Source organism: Mixophyes fleayi, chromosome 2 (assembly GCF_038048845.1).
Source record: "Mixophyes fleayi isolate aMixFle1 chromosome 2, aMixFle1.hap1, whole genome shotgun sequence".
Lineage (NCBI taxonomy): Eukaryota > Metazoa > Chordata > Amphibia > Anura > Limnodynastidae > Mixophyes > Mixophyes fleayi.
This window is the reverse complement of record NC_134403.1, coordinates 99,178,176-99,201,374: the sequence shown is the minus strand read 5'-3', so window position 1 is coordinate 99,201,374 and position 23,199 is coordinate 99,178,176.

The window sequence follows — 23,199 nt, the reverse complement described above, 5'->3', positions numbered from 1 at the left end:
TGCACCAATATGAAGGGGAGTTCATATATACAACTTGCTGCACTGGGCCACATGTCTAGGTAGCCATACAATCTCTTTGCTATGATCTGAATGTTGTACCCTTCCCCATACCATAACTTTCATCGCAGAATGTAAATGGTTTAGCAGTACATTATAAGGTATTGTGTCCTGACTCCATCTCCAAAGTTTAATAGACAATTATGTGTGAAATTACCTGCAATATTATTAATCTCAAACTCCCCTCTAATCTGATCAATAATGGGAAACAATTATTAGTAGGAAGAAATAACATATATTAACATTTTTAATAATATCGAGTTAACTATTAACCTGAGCAGTAAGGTAACTGCAATGTCCTGCAGTTTATAATTAATAATGCGGCATGTTAACCTTCGAGTTGAACATGCACCAGTTTTCATAGCGCAAAATTGCATGGCACATGCCCACAAAGAGAACGGACACATATGCTTCAATGCAGACTTGGACTATTTCAATACTAATGAAAGCAAGTATTTGATTGGTAGCCGTGGTTAGGACACTAAGTTTGCAGCTCCTTTAGTAAATACACCCTTAGAATTTCTAGATACATGGTTTGTAGATCTCTGTGCAAAATTCTCTTATGAATCTTGATGTGTCCCTTCAATACTTTATGTGGCCCCCATCACCCCTGAAAGCCCCACAGTCTGTTGCATGACATTTTCTTATAATTGTGTGTAACCTATAAAGACACAATTAATGAAAGAAATGTAGCTGTCTTCATGGAAATACTGGGACAGCAATGCACTGCTGTGTCCTGTTGACTACAGAGTTGGCCGTGAGAGGTTTTTCCATTATCCAGCCTGGATCTGCTTATAATAAGCGTCCTTGTAAGGGAGTAGCCATGTTTGGGCTATGAAGCTGCCATGCCATGAAATAGTTCTTTCCACATTCTGTGGCTGCTGTTTCCCAGGCTAGAAGAACAATACTGATATTTGTGCCTTTGACTGAGAACATGCCTTTGTTCCGTTACCAGATATGACTGCCATATGCCCTGACACTTTGACTTTTATTATAAATTCATCTAAAACTAACCATACCACACAGGAACATTTTTATTATTTTGTGTTTCCACCAGCAACGAAAAAAATCTCACGGGTGTCTCAGTGAATAGGATACAAGCTTTATATTCAAAAGCATTTAAAATCATGGGAACCTTCTACTGACATGAAACTTTCCACAACCTCTCTTTAAATTAGAGATTGAATGTATCTTACAGTGTTCAGGAAAGTCTTCTTATTGTCAATGAGGAGAAACTAGCATGACAACACTTTGTACATAGTATCAAATGAAGTAAGATTACATGTACATTTATTCAGTAGAAAAAAAAGTGCATATTATTTAATTTATTGGTGTTAGTCGCCTAGACTTTAACACACTAAATAGTGATTGTATGTTTCAGGGTGACAAATTCTATTTATGATTTTTTTTGGGTAGATAGGGCCTCCAGAACTGTAGACAATACTTGAGATGAGGTCTTACTAGCGACCTTTAAAGTGGCAATTAACCTCACTGTTCCTGCTGCTAATATTGTTATACAATACAGTATTCTACTGGCTTTCCCCCCTGCTTGACTTTGCTGCTTACTGACCTTTATATCATCTGAAACTATAACTCCAACTTACTTCTGCTGTTGTAGACATTACATCACTATTCATTCTGTATTCTGCTTTTAGACTTTTGTGTCCCACGTGCATTATTGTACATTTTGATGTATTACACTTAAGCTTCCACGCTTTAGTCCACTCCTCTATTTTCTCTAAGTCACTGCATGTTGTTTTATTCTTTCTGAGCCATAAATACTGTTAAAAAATCTTGGTACCATCTGCAAAAAGGTATACTTTCCATTGTAGACCACAAGTAATATCACGGATATACTGGCATACATTAAACAAAACAGGACCCAGGATGGATCCCTGTAGTACTCCATGATTACCGGCCCTTACTCTGAGTTTACAGCTTTGAGGTCAATAGTCCTGTCCTTTAGCCAAACATGTATCTATTCCACGATCTTTCAGGCACCACCGAGGATTTTCAGTTTCTGAATTAATATATTGTGGCATAACGTAACAAATGCATTGCTACAATCTAAATACACTATGTCCACTGATCCAGCCTGATCTATGACTTTAGTTAATGAGTTAAAATAATCAACTATATTTGTAATGTGATCTCCCAGCAATGAATTCATGCTGTCTTGGATCTAGTAATTTGACTCTAGATCAGTGATGGGCAACCCGATATACTTCAAGGACCATATGTGCAACTTGAGCCTTCAAAAGGGCCACACATTAAGCTTAATTTAAAGATTGTAAAAGCAACCCCAATCATTCATCCCAAAATGCTCCCACATGTCTTGCGATTGCTTCAGAATTCTCCCACATGCCCTCAGACCTTCCACTTGCTCCAGAATTCCCCCACATGCCCTCAGACCTTCCACTTGTTCCAGAATTCCCCCACATGCCCTCAGACCTTCCACTTGCTCCAGAATTCCCCCACATGCCCTCAGACCTTCCATTTGCTCCAGAATTCCCCCACATGCCCTCATACCTTCCACTTGCTCCAGAATTCCCCCATATGCCCACAGACGTCCATTTACTGCACAATGTCACCACATGCTCTCACACCCCACTTGCCATAAAATGCTCCAAAATGCCCTCAGATCCCTACAAGCCCTCAAATCCCAGGTGTACTCCAAAACTCCTCCGCTCTATACTCAATGCGGCTGCGAGACTTCCTCTCACGCCGCTCCTCCTCTGCCTCCCCTCTCTGTCTTTCCTTACACTGGCTCCCCTTCCCCTACAGAATCCTTTTCAAACTCCTCACCACCACTTACAAGACTCTCTCTCAGTCTACTGCCCCTTACATCTCTAACCTCCTCTCCATTCACACTCCCGCCCGCTCCCTGCGCTCAGCCAATGATCGCCGCCTCTCCTCCACTCTGATCACCTCTTCCCACTCTAGAATCCAAGACTTCTCCCGTGCTGCTCCCCTTCACTGGAACGACCTCCCTCGCTCCATTCGTCTCTCACCCAATCTGTGCTCCTTCAAGCGGGCTCTTAAAACTCACCTGTTCCTTAAGGCCTACCAACCATCCACTTAACCTCTCACCTCTTCTGGTTCTCCCCTGCCCGCTTTCTCCCTCCCCGTTGCTTCACTGGCTCCCTTATGTACCTGATTCTGTTTACCCTCCCTTAGGATGTAAGCTCGTATGAGCAGGGCCCATCTTCCCTCCTGTCTCCATACCTGTTCTTCCACTCCGTCTCCACTGTATCTGCCTGCCTGGAGTTTCTGAAGTACTGGTACTTTGTGTTTATTGTTCTGTACTGTCTTACCCTGTATAGTCTACTGTTTGTACCATGTACGACGCTGCGGAAACCTTGTGGCGCCTTACAAATAAACGATAATAATAATAATAACTCCTCCACTTGCCACTCCTCCCAAAATATCACTCTGAGACTTCAAAATATGCCCCCCCCCCCACACATGTTTCCCATTCACTTTCATTCTACACGTGGGGGCTGCAGGTGAAGCTTTGTCAGTGCCATTGGGAGCCTGCCTGTTGCTCACCTCTTCTTTAAATAGTCAACTATTCTTTCATTTTTTAAAATGACTTCATTCATTTCCTTAAAATTTATGTGAGATTCACAGATCTATAGTTAACATAATTTATCTCTACTGCCTTGTTTGTGGAACTACATTTGTCATTTTTCAAACACCTGAAATTACCCTCATCAGCAGCAATTGGTTACAAAGCTTGGTTCATGACTCTGCAAGTACTACACTTTCTTCTTTCAATATTATTGGATGTACTCTATTGGGCTCCAACAGGAGGCTGGCTGGCAAACTTTAGCCTGGGGCAAGCACACAACAGTGGCCCATCCTTAAAAAGGTTTTTGGAAAATGAACTGTTGTTTTTTTTTGTTTCCGCTTCCTATATGTTAGTGGTGTTACCCTTAGAGATAACTCCCTGTTTGGAGTGTGATTTACCAAGCAGCAAGGTTCCTTGTTGTTGTAGTGCCAGCCTCAGATGACAATCCAAGAAGAGAAATAATATAATATAAATCCCCTCTAGAGCAGGTGACTTCTTTACATTTTCTATAGCATGTACAGAGCAAAACTATTAATTATTTTAGTTAGAATTAGATAATTATTTTAGTTTTGGTCAGGGATTCACTTTGGGTTTGGAAAGATTAAACTAGCTCTGACTTCAACTCTGTTCTAACTCTAACCCTCCTCTCTAAGCAGCAAACCCCAATTATTAGCATAAACCTAAAAGGTAAAAAAAATCAAAACCTAAGAATAACACTAAGCTAAACCTGCACAATGCACTGGGCTCATCAGCCACGACCATTGTAACTGCTCACGTTCAGGACGGCCAGAAAGCATTGCACCGAGACCCTCGTCCATTGTGCCACAATAATAAAGATTAATCATGCTTACCGTCCTTAATAACTGAGTGAAAGTTTTTCCAGATGCACTGAATAGCTATGTATTGTTAGTAATATTGCTCACAGGATCCAAAATATATGAGCTCTTGGCAAAAACGTTAAGTGACGTTCTGGATTTAATTTAGCCTGAAATTTTATTTCCATACACAGCATAATGTGCAAACTCAGTTCTCTAGAGGATCAGTTGGGCAGCTACAACAGATATGTGGAATAACCTTTTCATTACCGAATACACTGATTTTACAGGAGGGAAGACAGCCCAACTATTTAATATTAGAGATTCATCATTTCCATAGAAAATACAAACGACAATCACTTTCTTTTCTGTACTTCATTCCTATCAGTTATGGGAAACAGCTGACCCACAAGGCTTAAGTCTTTCCTATTAGACTTGGAACATTCCTAATTTGGCTGCCAAGCCTTCTGTGACTTGTTTGAATTTGCAACTATGCAGCAAGTCAGAAAATGACCTTAACAACACCAATTTACAACTATTATAATAATGCCAAATTCATATTACGTATTAGATTTGTCTTATGTTTTCACTGTTTCATAGCCAGATCCACACATGCTGTAAAACCCTTTTCGGTATTTGGTGTTAGTATCTCTAAAGTTAATGGAAAAACACAATAATTATTTTCAATTAATATGATAACCAGTTGAGAAGACATATGTCCATCAAGTAGATCCAGAGGAAGGTAAAATAACTATATGCCAAAGTCCAATTTGAATTGAGAGAAAAATTCTAAATTATCATCTGATCTATTGTTATCCACCAAAGTGTGCTAAGGGAATCATATCTATCTATCTATCTATCTATCTATCTATCTATCTATCTATCTATCTATCTTTCTATCTCATATCTATGTTCTATCTATCTATCTAACATCTATCTCATATCTATCTAGTTATCTTTCTATGTAATATCTATCTCATATCTATCTAGTTATCTTTCTATCTAATATCTATCTCATATCTATCTAGTTATCTTTCTATCTCATATCTATGTTCTATCTATCTATCTAATATCTATCTCATATCTATCTAGTTATCTTTCTATCTAATATCTATCTCATATCTATCTAGTTATCTTTCTATCTCATATCTGTTATATCTATCTATATCTATCTAATATCTATCTCATATCTATCTTTTGATCTTATATCTATGTCATATCTATCTATCTATCTATCTTTTTATCTCATATCCATGTCATACCTATCTTTCTCTCTCATATCTATCTATCTATCCCATATCTATCTATCTATCTATCTATCTATCTATCTATCTATCTATCTATCTATCTAACTATCATTTTATCTCATATCTATGTCATATCTATTTATCTATCTATCTACCTTTTTATCTCATATCTATCTATCTATCACTTAGATTCAATTTGTTTTGCTTCAAATTGTAATCTCCAAACTATACTGTTTATTTGTTGCTCTCCTTGTTCATTTGGTAACAATGTAAGGATAAGGTCACTGGACATTAAATTGAACATGGAAAGTCTCTTGATCAATAAGTTATTTGTTTTGTGCTCCTATCAGCCATGTCATGGTGACTAATTTGTCTTTGGACCCCAGTATGTCCCAGTATGGTAGCAATGTATTACTGAGTGCCCTGATAATATTCTCATAGAGATATTATGAAGTGTTTGACATAATAATACAGTCTAATGGCCATCTGGACTTTAACTTGTAGCTCCAAAGTTCTGTAGTATAAATCAATGAAATTTAAATAAGTATTTTCCATTTCTAAATATTTCAATTAATGTCATTATTTGAAGGCAGACCATAAAGACAAACCCTGACTAGAACACTGTAAATCTGTCAGCATTCAGTTGCAATCAACATTGAAATAATGACCCAATACTTATCCAGGAGTCCAGGAGTATGTTATCTTGGCAAATTAATGGCAGCTATTAGACATTGGCTGCTAGAAGCCTTGGTTCTCATCACAGTAGAAAGCAGGAAGGCTCCTGTTTCAAAACTGTTCTCATTTCAGAGGAATGTAGCATGAGGGATTGGCAGTGATGATCCTTTCACTAGACTCCGGCCAGAACAACACACAAACCACAAGGTTGTATGTTCACTGCTGGCCTTCCAGTAAATATGGGAGTTCATGTTATATTATCCACTATGGCTATAAATTCATAGCTACATTTTTCCATTTCTGTCCAGTCACTTAGTAGATAAGATATATGAAATACAGCTAACGTAAGCAAGATTTGGTCAATTGTACATTGCAAACATGTAGCTAAGTTACTTCAGCTCCGCAGCAAATACAGCACCAGATCTGGGAAGAGTGGAGCAGTCAAGTTTCTTTATAGATAAGTTTTTGTTGAGGATTTTTCTTTTTTTTTGTAAAGTCTAAACATTTGTGTTTGCAGCACTCGTGTCTATTTTATATTCTGGTTAAGTTAATTATCAGTCCTATAATTTGTTACAATCTATGAGGAATTGTCATATAATGGCAGGGTCTGACTGGCAATTAGCCCGAGGGGCGAGACATGTTCTTTGGGATCGGCCCGGGGGTAGATGCCCCTTTCCTCCCAGTTCAGCCAGTCCCTGCATGTCGATTATATATTAGTTCAATGCAGCAATGTTTGGTCAAATGGTATTTAGGACTGGTAATGTGCCTACAAGAAAGTCTTTAAGAATTATACTCTGCTGCCAAGTACCGGATATACCACCCATGAGCCATCAGTGGGGTCTGTCATCCTCAAACATAGTTCAGCTGGATGTAACTAACCCTTTGGTTGCTGAAAATAAATGGCACTTGGTCTAGTCAGGAACCACCTTTCTTATCTGTCTTGATATCCGTGAAGTGACAATGAAGAATCAATATCCTTTTTCTGGAAAAGGTCATTTACATGGTGGCCCTTTCAGACAATGATTTGCCCACTGGGCAACCAAACTACAGACACAGTAAGCAAAGCACTTACTGAAGAGGGAGCATAGTGACACAGTGGGTAGCATAGCTGTCTCAGCACTGGGGCTATGGGTTCTACTTGTGTGGAATTTGTATGTTCTCCCTGTGTTTGTGCAGCTTTCCTCCGGGTGCTCAGGTTTCCTCCCAGAAAAAGTACGTAGGTAATTGGCTTCTGACATACTGGTCCCTAGTGTGTTTTGTGTGGTAGAGAATTTAAATAAGTTACCTCTATCATCCACAAACATTTATGATTCCTATGTCTTTATGTCTCTATGGCCTATTATTGCAAGTACATTTTTGACAGACAAATACAGGTTCATTCATTCACTTCTAGGTCCAAGACCTACATGTTATGCTCTATGGGGTCTATTTAACAAGCTCCTAATCTCCCAAAGCAGTATTTGGGGGACCACCGAAATTTTAAGTATCCACTCTATTTATTAATAGGGGATCGCGGCCCCACTGTTATCATACACAATAGCAGCATACGATTCTACGGGGACTGTTATGTTTCGTGATTTAACAAGTTCTGAAAATCAATGATTTTTCGGAACTTGTGCCCGATGGCTAACGCCATCTGAAGATGGCGTTAGCCATTGAATCCTATGGCAAGAGCACTGCAGGAGAGGGATCTTCGGATCACCGCAACAAAACTACTCTCCCCTCCGTTGACGATCAGAAAGGTGGCTGCTTTGTGAGTGCCCATAGAGAAGATAGGATATAGGTACTGTAGTGTAATCTCAAGGACAGCGGTTTACCGTGACTGCTGTACCTGCGATACCACCTTTAATAAACGCTCATGATCAAATTATGATTATACAAATTCTGGTAGTATATTAATTGTAAAAATATCATGTACACTCCCGTCTATAGTCCGCACTAGAAACGAATCTAGATATAACAATATCAGTATGCAGAAGCCATAAATAGTAATAAAATAATAGGGAATGACATGAAAAGAATAACGTATGAGCATTTCTAGACTACATACATGGTGAGATTTAGATGAGATTTACAGGAATATTTTCTTTAGAATATAATATAATTTTAATAGACAGAGTTAAAATGAATACAGATAGGAAAGTAGACTTGCATCCCAAACCAATGAGTTCCTCAGTGCACCTTGTGAATAATACATGCATGTCCAGCCCAGATGCTTGATGTATACCTATGATTCCTAACAGGCAGAGACAATGACCTTTTTGTCTGTCTCCCCTTCTAGAGTTGCAAGCTGCTCAGGTGACTGTGTCTCAGTCTATAGGTTAGTTTCCTGTGCAGATCACAGGTCTATTCATCTGCACTCTGATCTATTGACTGATATGGAGCAGGATCCTGTACACATCTTGTACAACAGAGAATGACTCCGTATTGAACCATAGAAATGTCAGGTTAAAAGGCCACATTACAGCTACTCTGTACATAGTAAAACAATGTCAGTGACAAACATGATTGACTGTCACAGTATAAGGTGTAGTGTTTCCTGACAGGGGCACTGAGGCAGAAAGAAGTAAACACATTTTCACCCAGCGCCACTTTGCTCTCTGAAAGAAACAATGTTATTGATCTGATAAAAATGTTGTCTTGTCTCCTATTCAAAGCAAAGTTCAACCTGCTTACAAAATGCAAACAAGTAAAAGATAATAACACGTACATCTACCCTTTGTTGATATAAAGTGTGACCAGTGACTTGCACATGGTGGAGTCCGACACTTTGAGAAGTAAACCAATATACGGGGGAAGTAGTAACCTCATCGAGAGATCATGTCACAGTCATGTTGCCGGTTCTTATACCTTCCAATCTTTGGAGCTTTTAATTGGGTACAGTGGGCCTGAGTCATCAAGACACACGTACTGAGCGCTACCTACGTTTAGTATTAAACACACGTATTTAGGCTCTGCTCACTGTGCTGTTAAAATCGTGTGCAGATCCGCTGCGCTCTGCTACAGACACTGCACGATACATCCAATACCTATGTGGATTATACATTTGCCAAATGCACTAGAAGAAAAAAAAAAGATGCTGTTAATAATATAGGCTTTAATGGTAAAAAGGTTTTTTAATCCACCCCCCAATGAAATACATTTATTAGAAAGTTCTCAATCTCTACTGAACATAAAATACATTACTACAGTTGCTCGTGATTTCAAGCACATGTTATTACATACATACAAGACTGTCCTCATTACTGATCAGGACTAGCCCTGTAGCTGGAGTAAGGGATACGGCTGAAAAACAAGTCACTTTGATATGGCCAGAGCTGGGTTCGGACGTGGCTGCCTGTGCTTGAGTTTGGCATGTCGGTACTGTACAATGACTACGGCAAAATGCCTCTTCCCCACCCCGTTCACTCCCTGAAATTGTAGGCTGTAGTAAGAGTCCTTTGTATTCAAAGACACAGCGTTCAGGGCTGCGTCCACAGATGTATATCCTGGTTCTGGATATGAGCAGAGTGATTTTACATACGATATCTGCTAAAAAATCGTCAGATTCGTGGCTTGATGACTCAGGCCCAGTGTCTGCACTTCACAGTTTTATGGCTTGCACAAGGAGGGAGCGTGGTCTTCTGCCACGTTCCCATGGGGGACATGATCAGTGCTTCAAGTTTTGCCACCTCAATCACCACCCCCTTCCCATAAATACACATTTTTAATGCCATACGCACCATCTGGGAATGGGGACATATTCCTGATCTATGGGACAGTCCCCTCTATTGAGGATTGCTTTACCAAAATCGGGACAGTTGGGAGGTATGAGTTTCTAGTGAATTGATAGGCTGAACAGTGTTTCAGCCCACTAAATGGTTGTTTCCAATGTACAGGTGACAGTTACACTTTAAAGTCTAGTAATAAAATAAATAAAAATAATAGTTTGTTGTTGCTTTGTGCTTCTGGATAAACATATTTATAGAGCAGTGAAATAGTAAAGTATGGTTATTTGGTAACTAACCATAAAATGATTCAATATTATTCATTACTGTACATTAAAAGGCAGATGCATGATCATCAAAACTACAAAAGTATATATGAATGAAAGGGGATTCTGTGTCTGGAATGCTGCCATTATCAATGGAATGGAATAGCCATTAAAAGGTATTTGTTAGGATCTTACCTGTTCCCCGTTCCGCTGGAAAGGATACGGCCCTGAGGAACGTTCTTGGATTCCTGCTAGAGATCTTCATGCTCCAAACTTGTTAAAAAAATTCCATGCCAAGTTCCCTCTGAAGCCTTATAGGTTGTCCGGAGGGCACCCTTGAGGGGGGGTACTGTTAGGATCTTACCTGTTCCCCGCTCCGCTGTGCTGTCGGGTCTGGCAGCTTGTCATCTTCAGCGGTGAGCGCTCTCCCTGATGGCGCCGCTGCACTTCCGGATTCTCGCAGCAGGGGTCATGTGACTCTGGGCAGGGAATTCAAAAACTACTTATTCCTGCTCTGACACGCTATCTGTGGTAGAGCAATGTGTTTCCTGTTCCTGGCTACCTTTCCCTGTGTACCTGACTCCTGTGATCCTGCTCCCTGTGTACTCCTAGATTTCCTCAGATTCCTGTGTACCAACCTGGCTGTGACCTGACTATTCTTTGGCTATATCCCTGGCACTGTGAATTGGACTGACCATTCTGTGTACCGACTCGGCTGTGTTCTTGGCTGCTCTCTGGATTTCCCTCTGGCACTGTATATCTGATGACCTCCTGTGTACCGACCCGGCTGTGTTTCTACTTCTCTGGATTCATCTCCTACGGCATACAACTGATACCGTGCATCAAGCCGGCTTCCGCTTCAGACCTTCAGACTCTGGAATTCACGGTTAGTGCCTGTTTGCATCACCTTGTCATATTGCCTGTTGACTATCCATCACTTAGAGCCTTCTCCCTTATGTCAGTAGGCTACCCTGGGGGCCGCGACCTGCGGTTCTTCGGCAGCAAAATCCATCCTACCTTGGGGTGGTTCTTGGTGAAGACCGGAAGACCGTTAGACTCCGCGCCCTAGGTAAGCCTGTGAAAATACTGACTAAGGCACCAGAACCGTAACAGTATTATTTACAGTATATCCAGTTGCAGTTTCTTCTGGTGTTAAATGAATCCTCCATCAATAGTGTCAAGTTATGTATACTGTTTAATCTAATTACCCATTGTGTATAAAATCATGCTTTTATTAGTAGGTTTAACACTAGAAACGCATGTACACAGAGGATTGAGCCTATTGGTTCCAATTGCCCAAAAGCTATACCCATTTGTGATTAGGCCTATTTACTCGTGTATTCTCCACTGACCCCACCAACTGCAAGCGCAAATGGGTATATGGGGTCATTATTAGAACCATTAGGCTCAATCCCCATACCTGTTTACATGCTACGAACATCAGTAAACCTGTTCTGAACATTTATTAAATACAATTGCATTTAAATAAATTGTCATATACAAGCAATCAATATGGTTGCATCCTAGTTTTTCTTTAATGACTCTGGTCAGCACAAAAGCAGCATGGCACAGGGTGAGGAAGGGGGGCCAGGAGAAGGGGGGAGCAAAAGCAGCATGGAGGGCACAGTGTGATCATAAAGGGGCCTAGTGTGATGATGAAGGGGCAAAGTATTGTGTGTGTGATGGCACAGGGGGCTTGTGGCAAAGCAATGTGTGTGATAGCACAGGGGACTTGTGGCAATATAGTGTGCGTGATGGCACAGGGAGCTTGTGGCAATATAGTATGTGTGTGTGATGGCACAGGGAGGTTGTGGCAATGTTGTGTGTGTGATGGTAAGGGGGCTTGTGGCAATGTAGCATACTTGCCTACTCTCCCGGAATTTTCGGGAGGCTCCCGAATTTCTGGGAGTCCACCCGGACTCCTGGAATAGTAGACAAACCTCTCGGTCCCTGCAAAATGCCAAAAAGCATTGAATAGGGTGTGTGTGATGGCACAGGGGGCTTGTGGAAATGTAATGTGTGTGTTTGTGTGTGTGTGTGAGGTAGGTGGTGGCTCATTAATGGGTGCTATTTTGTTTGTTGGGTGATGGTGGGGCAATTTAATTTATTAGTGGGGTGCTTTGGGGGCTATTAATTGAATGTGGGGGTGAGTTTGGGGAGAATGAGGTCTATTTATTAAATGTGAATATGAATTATTTAATGGCAGTGACAGTTGTGAGAAATAGGTCTATTTATTAAATGTAAATGCTATTAATTTATTGCAGAGGCTGTTTGGAGGGAGGGAAATACGTTTATTTATTAAATGGGAATACTATTACTTTAATGTTTGGGTTGGAGGGACATAGATCTATTTATTAAATGGGAATACTATTACCTTAATGTTGGGGCTGGGGGAAGGCCTAATAATTAATCGTGGGTGCTATTGACTTAACGCCAGGGCTGGTTGGAATTTTCTAAATGTAACCATTGTTTTCCAAATAGGGCCCCCAACATTCAGGATCCAGAGAAGCCGCAACTAAAGAAACCAGCAGCCACAGGTATTGAAAATGACAAGAACAGGTAGGAGAGAGCAGGATTGTCTGTCAAATGTTCTGATTCTAGTGGGACAATCCTGATATTTGTTGAGTGTTCTGTTCAATCTAAGGGGCAGGTCAAGACTGTGTACTCTTAATATACACAATATATTCTTTATATACTACACTATGGTGCTAGCTGTCCTTCGTGGGCTTGCCACACCACCCTCTAGTGGATTGGTTACGCCTCTCTAGTCGCTGGCCACACCCCCTCTGGTGGGCTTCTACCATTATATTCCCCCTGTGGGCCCTTCATGTCCCAGTCCGACCCTGGGGGAGGTAAATTTAAAATGTGATGGCAGATTTATAGTTGGGGTAGGACATGTCCTAGATTAAGTATAAATGTCAGTGTACAAATAAAGCTATCAAGTATTTGTTTGCTACATGAAAAAACACCCAGTATTTAACTTATGTGCAACATAATAAACTAATATACACCCCTTGCATTATAACATGGTTTTGTCCAGGAGTAAACTTACTAATTTTTTTTACTTACTTTCCTTACGGAATCAGGCCCTAAAAGCTTTTTCTTAATTAAGTACAAATATAAACAGGCACTAGTGGATTATAGAAGAAACCACCCCTTTTGCTACAATACACCTAAACAAACTTTGATGCAATCAGTTGTCTTCAGGGGTCACATAATTCATGAGTCTACTTGTGTGTAATTGAAGCATATAAATGGATTTAAATGTAACACCCCCTTGTGTATTAAGCGTTGTGAGGGTATATATATATATTGAACCACGCAGATGCTTCTCACCTTGGTACTTGGTTTTCAGTGCCTCCACCCGAATCTCTGCTTTCTCTTCTGGGGGGTGTTCAAAAGATACACCAGGGGGAGATACGGGAAACCCCCTGCCCAGTATTAACACTCTGTGACAAAATGTGTGCTGCAAAAGCCAGCCAGGCACATTTATTTAAATGGAAATCCTAAATGCAGCTTTGTAATTTTATAGAAAAATATACTTTGGTATAATTTGAAATAATAGTGCAAACAATACAATACAGTAATAAAACAGTGTGGATGAAAGTGGCGCACCACTTCTTACTATGCACACCAAGTTAACACAAAAACTCAATAAATCAATAACAGCATACAATATAATATAATATATAACAATATAACCATTAACTGTCACAGCTTTATACACATGAAAAAGTATATCAGATATCTTACTTGCTCCTGATACTGTGAATATCTTGCAGGGTGAATTTATATTGTCGAAGTCAGCAAATTGGATAAAGTCATTTCAATTAAAGTCTAGCAAACTTGGTTGTCTTTGTCTGAAAAGATGCGTACGGTACGCATCGACGTACAAGGGCACGCTACGGCGTGAAAGGGCGTACGCATCCACTACACGTGGCAGCAACAGTAATTGGTCTTTTACCATACATTCGCACAAACACGCATACCTATAAAATAGTACACATTATTGGTAGTTGCAACACATAGTCAGTTATGTCGAAATATAGTAGTATTTATATGTTATATCAGAGTTACATGCATATTAGTGAAATACACAGAACGGGTTAAAGGAATAACATCATGAGTGGTATCATAATGAACCTTGTTACATATCCTACTGTTTGGTGCGCTCTGCGAGGGAATCGCAGAGTGCATACGCAAGTTATGAATGATAGGGAATTATGAACGGCTTAAGACTAAGGAATTCTGGCGGGAAGAGCAGAGCATACCCCCTGCAGAGATGACCCTCTCCTTTGGATTCCTTAGGATGAACCAGCCAATGATTGACGACCCCTTGGACATTCCTGAGACCCGGACCACTACTATTACTTCGCTTGAGCATATTTTTTTCCACTTATTGCGAATAAATCTTTGTGCGTTGGAAACACAAATCGAGGTTCGACAATCGTTATTGGTTAGCGACAGTACGTACATAACAATTGGGGGCTCGTGAGCTTTGGAGGTTTCGTTGCCGATGATACGCAAGACCAACGGATTTCGGTTCCTCAACAAAGGGTGGAGACGCGTCATAAACGGGTAAGAACGCATGGTGTTCAAAACCTGAATTTTACTCTGTGTTGTGAAACCGAATGTCCGTTTTGCATTATCTAGGGCACGCTAACTAGAACCTAGGGACAAAAGAGAAAACTGTTTCTTTTTTCTGTCATTGTGCGTTTTAACTGTATTGCATTGTTTAGCGTATGTGTACTTCCTGCTGTGCGTACGCGAACTTCCGGTAAACTTGCCACGTGGTTAAACAATCGTTTTGATAGTTATTATACATGCATAGTATAATTACTTGTGAAAGCCTCTGAGACATTATTACTATTGTTGGGAACTTTTGATTTTCTGCGCAGAAAAGGTGTATAGTGTGTGATGTTGTAACGTAGATACACTGTTTTATTGTTGAGGTGCTCAGTTGCTGTCTGACGAGGCGGATTGCCCAACTGAAGGACGGTATACAGGGCAGGTATACCGAATGCGAAAACTGGGTTTTCGCAAAGCGCTACCAATAGATCGCAAGGTTTGCTAATAATTAGTATTGGTAGGCAGTGCGATCCGGTCGCACCGTTAGTGCGAATTGGTGAAGCAGCTAGGAGGAATTATACTGGAAAGGCAGGTTGATTGTATCGACTTTGCGCTCCCAGCGATAATAAACTCAGCAGATTTTGTGGTTTAGCCAGGGTATCGAGGAGCGGATAGCCCTTGGGGCCCACAGTGATATTTCTGTATTAGGGAAAAGCGAGTGAGCGCGGCTAAAGGAAATACGTTCACCGAGGATTATAGATCTCTAGCGGTGAGTATAGCAACAGAGTTGAAATTATTAGGTGGAAAGAACAGAGCATTGCGGTGTGTCTGTATTTCACATTTGGCCGGAAGGAACAGAGCATTGCGGTGTGTCTGTGTTCCGGGTAGAAGGTATATTGTTCAACATGGGTGCTAAGCATACGCTAGAGATGGTCAGTGTACTGCCTAAGGAAGGCCCTATTGGTTCAGCGAGGTTTCTCATGTGTAAGAAGTATGGTGCATATGCAACTGTGTATTGTGACACGTGGGTCGGGATGACCAAAGCTTGTGATAGGCCTTTCCCAACAATAGGGAGTTTTAATGCAGAGGTACTGAATACTGTAAAAGATAAAATATGGTTGATCAAGTCAACGAAAAAGAGAAATAGACATAATGATTGTTTAAAATTGTGGCAAATGGAAGGTAACACGTGGCAGAGCAGCGAATACAAACCGGAAATAGGCGTGGCGAAAAGCGCGCGCAAGGCGGATGTAACCATTGAGAAGCGTGGCGAACTCAGCGCAAGCGCGCCCCCGCCACCTTATGTGGCGGGAGGGGTAAGTACAGCCGTTGTTAAAACTGAAAATAGAAAAATTACTAAGTTGTACCCTGTTTTAAATCAATTTCAATCAAGTGTATCTGAAAACGAAGATGAACCCACTGTGATTTCAGCCATTGCCCATGCTGTTAATGTACTAGAGGCTCAGCGCAAGTATGAGAAAATGGCTGAGATAGGTGAGAGTAGCGTGATCACTAGGAGTGAAAGTGTTCTAAATCTAGGGCCTGTAAATCCTGTAGCGCCCCCTGAAGTTAGTGTACCAGAGGGTGTGTTCCCGGTCCGCACACTATCAGTTCCCAATGGGAAACCGGATAAGGATGGTGTAGTTCCTTTAAGAAATGTTACAATGCATTGTCCCTGGACTAGATCAGAATTACGTTCCATTATGACTGAATTCCCAGATCCTAGAAAAGAGTTAGCTAAATGTCAGAAATTTGTTAAAGACTTAGGGAATGCTCATGAACCAACCAGTAAGGATTGGCGGGTAGTGTTGAGGGCGTGTCTTCCTCCCAATACTAACATACAAAAATTTATTGGAGATTGTTTGTTGGAGGAAGATGACACCCTGACTGATGAGATTAACCAACGGAATATAGAACAAATTGTCAAACACTTAGCCATCTGTTTTCCAGTAGTAGTAAATTGGAGTAAGATTTTCACCATTAAACAAAAGGATAGTGAAACTGCCTCAGATTACTTTGCTAGAGCTATAACAGCGATTGCACGATTTACTGGGATATCCAACATAAGTGAGGACCCACATCACAGAGAGGTAGCTGTAGGGGTACTGATGGATGGCCTTAGGGAAAATTTAAAGACGAGAGTACAAACCACATTACCTAATTGGAGAGGCGTCACGGTAGACTTCCTTAGGGAGTCTGCTGTGGAGCATGACAAGAACCTTTTTAGAAAAAGGGAAGAGAAAAGTGATAGGTTAATGACGGTAAGTATACAGGCTCTAGAAGGGGTGCATACACGACCGTGTATGTGATCAGGTGTTTCAATTGTAACGAGGAAGGACATTACAGGAGAGATTGTAATAAAGAAAGACTCAATACACATAGGGGTGGGTCACATAGATATCCTCCAAGAAAGGATTCACATAGACTAGAAGACTCACATCTACCCGCGCATATTACGGCAGCAAATGCTGCGCGGGAAATCAATAGTCAGCGCTAGGGGTCAGGTCATACCTGTGGTCTACAGCCAGTGAGGTTAACTGAGAGTCAGAGTGAAGAACCAACAATGATAGTTGACATAGCTGGTAGGAAACAAACTTTTCTTGTAGATACAGGGGCGGCCCGATCTGTGATAACCTCTCCTTTCAATCTACAGGTGACCAGCAAAACTATTCCAGCTATGGGGGTGACGGGAAAAGTGTTACATTATCCTCTAACTAAACCCGCCGAAGTTACTATCGGGCCTCTGCATACTAAGCATTCGTTTCTCTTGGCTGCAGCGGCTCCTACTAACTTGCTAGGGAGAGACTTGTTATGTAAAATGGGATGTGTCATATACTGTACTTCAGATGGTGTGTTCCTAGATATACCCGAGAGGGTTGCACATGAGGTACAGGACATATTGGACACCCCTCCAAGGTTAATGTTACACTCTCCTGTTATAGAACAAAGTCCATCTCAAGTAAAGGGGATGTTGCTGGAAATACCAGGTTCCCTATGGACCAGAGATGGACAGGACACTGGACTGATGGCAAACGTAGCCCCTGTCATGGTCAATCTAAAAAGTGGTAGGATAGCTCCAAAAATCCCACAGTATCCATTAAAACCGGAGGTGGAACTAGGGGTATATCCTGTTATTGAGAGGCTGTTACAACAAGGGATTTTAATTCGTACAGCCAGTACAGCAAATAGTCCCATTTTCCCTGTGAAGAAGAGTGGGGGGAGGGGCTATAGATTAGTCCAGGACTTAAGGGGAATTAACAAAGTTGTTGAGAGCCAATTCCCCGTAGTGCCGAATCCAGCTGTCATCCTCATGCAGATTCCACCGTCTGCCAGTCATTTTACTGTCATTGATCTATGTTCTGCTTTCTTTTCAGTCCCTCTTCACCCTGACTGCCAATACCTTTTTGCATTCTCCTACAGGGGAGTGCAATATACATGGACCAGACTACCCCAGGGGTTCATTGACAGCCCCAGTATTTTCTCCCAAGCCTTACATGACTGTTTGCAATCCTTTCAACCCCACAATGGGTCTGTTCTAATTCAATATGTGGACGATTTGTTGTTGTGCTCTGATTCTTTTATGTCATGTTTACATGATACTAAATTGTTGTTGCTTCATCTTTCACAAACAGGGCACAAGGTGGCAAAGGATAAATTACAGCCATGTCAGACTAAGGTCAAATACTTAGGACACTGCCTCACTAAGGGGCTAAGACACCTGACAACCGACAGAATTGAGGCCATACAACACATGACCCTGCCGCAGAGCCAGAAGCAGATTCGTACTTTCTTGGGGATGTGTGGATACTGTAGGTCCTGGATCCCAGGTTTTTCTATTCTGGCATTACCATTGCAGGAGCTAGTCTCTTCCTCAAAACCAGAACGTGTCGTAGACACAGAAGAGTCGGAGCAAACGTTCTTTAATCTTAAAGATAGTCTGACAAAAGCACCTGCATTGGGAATACCTGATTATGAAAAGCCTTTTGAGCTATTTTGTACAGAAGCTGATGGCTGTGCAGCAGGTGTCCTCACACAGAAACATGGTGACGCTAGCAGACCGGTAGCATACTACAGTGCACAATTAGACAATGTGGCAAGGTCACTCCCAACATGTCTTAGAAGTGTAGCAGCAACGGCCCTTCTAGTAAGTAAGAGTGAGGATGTAGTATTAGGACATAATTCAACCATCTATACACCCCATGCTGTATCAGCTCTGTTAAATTCAGCCCAAACCAGACATGTTTCTTCAGCTAGATTCACAAAGTGGGAACTAGCCCTGATGGCACCATCAAACATCACCATCAAACGATGTAGCACCCTAAATCCAGCTACATACCTTCCGTATGTGTCTCAAGAGACACAAAGGGTGGGAGGTGAGGAGACCCTGGTTGATGATGAGTTAGGCAAGAATACTGACACGCATGACTGTATGGAACACCTGAATCAGACCTTTACTGCAAGGCCCGACATACGTGACACCCCCTTAGAAAATGTAGATTTTACGTTTTATACAGACGGAAGTTGCCATAGACAGACAGAGACAGGAGAGCTATGTACTGGTTACGCTGTTGTAGACGATCAGGATGTGGTAGAAGCTGAACCCCTTGGTCCACCTCACTCAGCCCAGGTGGCGGAACTAGTAGCACTAAGGAGAGCGTGTGAATTGGCAGAGGGTAAATCAGCCAACATATATACTGACTCTAGGTACGCCTTCGGGGTAGTGCATGATTTTGGGGCCCTTTGGCGTCTTAGAAACTTTACGACAGCAGCAGGTACACCAGTGGCACACTCACAACACATAAAAGGACTTCTGACAGCGATACAGTTACCCAGAACAGTAGCCGTCATAAAGTGCAAAGCCCATACCTTTGAAGAAGACCCAGTGTCATTGGGCAACAACAGGGCAGACGAAGCTGCTAAATGGGCAGCAGGGCAACCTATGACTGTATCGACCGAGACTATGATGGTTTTTCAGACATTAGACACGCAGAAATTAATTGAAATGCAAGATTTGTGTTCCCTGCAGGAGAAGGCGGTCTGGAAGGCGAAGGGATGTGGTCAATAGTCCTCAGGACTCTGGAGGGATGGACAAGGTAAGCCTGTAGCTCCCCGAACATACTATCCAAGCCTGGCTGAAGCAGCACACGGCCTGACTCACCTGGGTAAAGAAGGTATGTGCAAACTGGTGAGAGCATACTGGTGTGCTCCCGGATTTTCCTCTCAAGCTGGTAAGAAAGCAATGTCATGTCTTACTTGTTCGAGGAAAAATGTTGGGAAAACTATTCCAACTGAGCCATCCCACATCCCTCCTACAGACGGACCTTTTCAGGTAATACAAATTGACTATATCCAACTACCACCGTGCAGGAATCTAAAGTATGTGTTAGTGTGTATTGATGTGTTTTCCGGTTGGGTAGAAGCATATCCGGCAGCCACTAATACTGCTGTGTTCACTGCAAAGAAAATTGTACAAGACTTTGTGTGTAGGTTCGGTATCCCTAGAATCATTGAAAGTGATAGGGGTACCCATTTTACTGGTGATGTCTTCCAAAATATGTGTAAACTCATGGGAATCAGTAGCAGACTTCACACCCCTTACCGACCACAAGCCAGTGGTAAGGTGGAGAGAGTAAACGGTACTATCAAGAACAAACTAGGTAAGATAATGGCTGAAACTGGGTTGGCATGGCCTGAGGCTTTGCCGTTGGTCCTCCACAGCATTCGAACCACTCCTAGACCTCCTCTTAATCTGTCCCCCTTTGAGATACTGTTCGGACGACAACCTCATTTGATTGTGAGTCCACAAGACGACTTAAAGTGTAATAATGAAGTGACTGTACAATATCTTATAAGAATGAGTAGACAGCTGAAACAACAACAACAAAAACTAAAAATGCTGTCACCTGGTATGCCAGAGACGAACTGTCATGATGTTGAACCTGGAGACTATGTTATGATCCGCAATTTCTTACGTTCAGGTTGTTTAACAGACCGTTGGGAAGGCCCGTACCAAGTGCTGCTGACCAGTACTACATCACTGAAGGTGGCAGAGAGAGACACTTGGGTCCATTCCACCCACTGCAGGAGAGTCCATAATCCGGAGAAAGTGCAAGACAAGGCTCAGACCGACGACATAGAGCTGTCACTTGTGAGCCTGTTCCGGGAGACCTAAAGCCTGCAGTTGAGACACCTGAACCAGAGACGTTGCCTCAGAACTATCTTTCCAGCGATGGAGTGGCGGTTTTTGTTTTTCTTTTGTTCCAGGATTTTCCTTGTTTTTACTTTTTCTAGGACATTCTATTTTTGTGAAGGAGGATGGAGGACGGAGGAGAGTTCTGGGAGTGATACGGATGAAATAGAGGCCGAAGAAAAGTTAATAGGATATCCTGAGCAGCCTATTATCAAACTTGGTCCAGGGGTTATGAAAAGGTCTGCTAGCTCAGGAACTCGGAGGCAGTGTGAGGGGCTATTGTCTGATGAGTATTGTATCTGCAAGTTCTGCAACTCCCTAGTTGACGAGAGATGCATCCAACGATGCCAGTCCCCCAGTACTCTGAATATAGGCGGGCATCCTTTGGAGGATTATCACTCCCTGGTGGGTAAGGTGCTAAACCAAACTGAGTGTTGGGTGTGCTCTCACGTGCCTCAAGGGCAGCATAACATAGGACTAGTGCCATTCCCGCTAAACATATCCGAAGTACTCGAATTAAGGGGTGGGAGGCCCATAGAAGGGAGGTACAATAACACTAGGTCCCCTAGTCTGACGCTTCGACAATACTCCATAGGCAGATCGTTGCTGTGCCTAAACATATCTCATGCAAAGCGCCTGGAGAATTGGGAGGTTGACCTATCAGATCAGACAATGGCTCGCCACACTCATTTTAGAGAGAGACTCACAAGGTCACTACTAGGCAGGAATGCTGATGGAAGTCACAAGTTAGGGCGTATAACCAAACATAAGAAGGTATCTATTGGAAAAGTCTCTACAGATAAATGTGAAAATATCATTAATGCCGACACGTGTCTAGAGCAGATGGAGACACTAGGCATGGGTAGTTTTATCAAGACTCTGTGTGATATAATTCATGGGCATACTGTTCCTTATGTTCTCCCTGATGATGTGTATTTTGTTTGTGGGAGGAAAGCTTATTCCTGGGTGACTCCGAGTTCCAAGGGCTTGTGTTTCTTAGCTAAACTGGTTCCTGAAATCATGACTATTACTCATGAAGAGATGGTAGATATTCACAAGACTACATCACCACCATACATACACACACAGTATGAACACCGTGGCAAGAGAAATATGATTCCTGGTGAGGAACCCATAGCTACAAAATTGATTAGTGAAACTGCTGGTTTCCAAGTTATGGTTGCTCTAGATCTCACCAGGACCGCTCGGGGAACATTAAACTTTAAATATATCCAAGACCTAGCTAAATTAATAGATAATATCACCGAGATGTATGATGACACGTTCAGGTATACTGGAAGGGAGCTACAAGCGTACAAGAAGGAGTTGGTGCAACATAGACTGGTACTAAATTATCTCACCTCTATTACTGGTGGGTACTGTGTGACACTGGCCACCCAGTTTGGTGTCAAATGTTGCACGTACATTACTAATAATACGGAAGACCCTAAAGAGGTTATAGACCGGAAGATGGATGAAATTTTGCAGCTGAAATGGGAATTTCGAAAGAGCCATAATTCTTCGTTATATGAGGTCGGGGAAAAGGTGGCGGGTTGGTTCTCATGGTTGAACCCAGCAAAATGGTTCTCCGGTCTGGGGGAGTGGGTACAGGAAATGGTTGCTAGTGTAGGTAAGCTCCTTCTCCTTATACTGGGTGCCATCTTAGCAATTGGTTTAGTTGTCAAATGTGTTCCTACCGTGTTGAAGTGTGGAAAACGGTCTCATGGGAGTAACACTGAGAAAGAGACTGAAAGGGTGGTACCAGATACCGAGATCATGGTCTGTGAAGAAGTATTATATAATCCTGAACTTGAAACGGTGATTGGGCGATAGTTTATTACACTATCAAAGGGTGGAACTGTCGAAGTCAGCAAATTGGATAAAGTCATTTCAATTAAAGTCTAGCAAACTTGGTTGTCTTTGTCTGAAAAGATGCGTACGGTACGCATCGACGTACAAGGGCACGTTACGGCGTGAAAGGGCGTACGCATCCACTACACGTGGCAGCAACAGTAATTGGTCTTTTACCATACATTCGCACAAACACGCATACCTATAAAATAGTACACATTATTGGTAGTTGCAACACATAGTCAGTTATG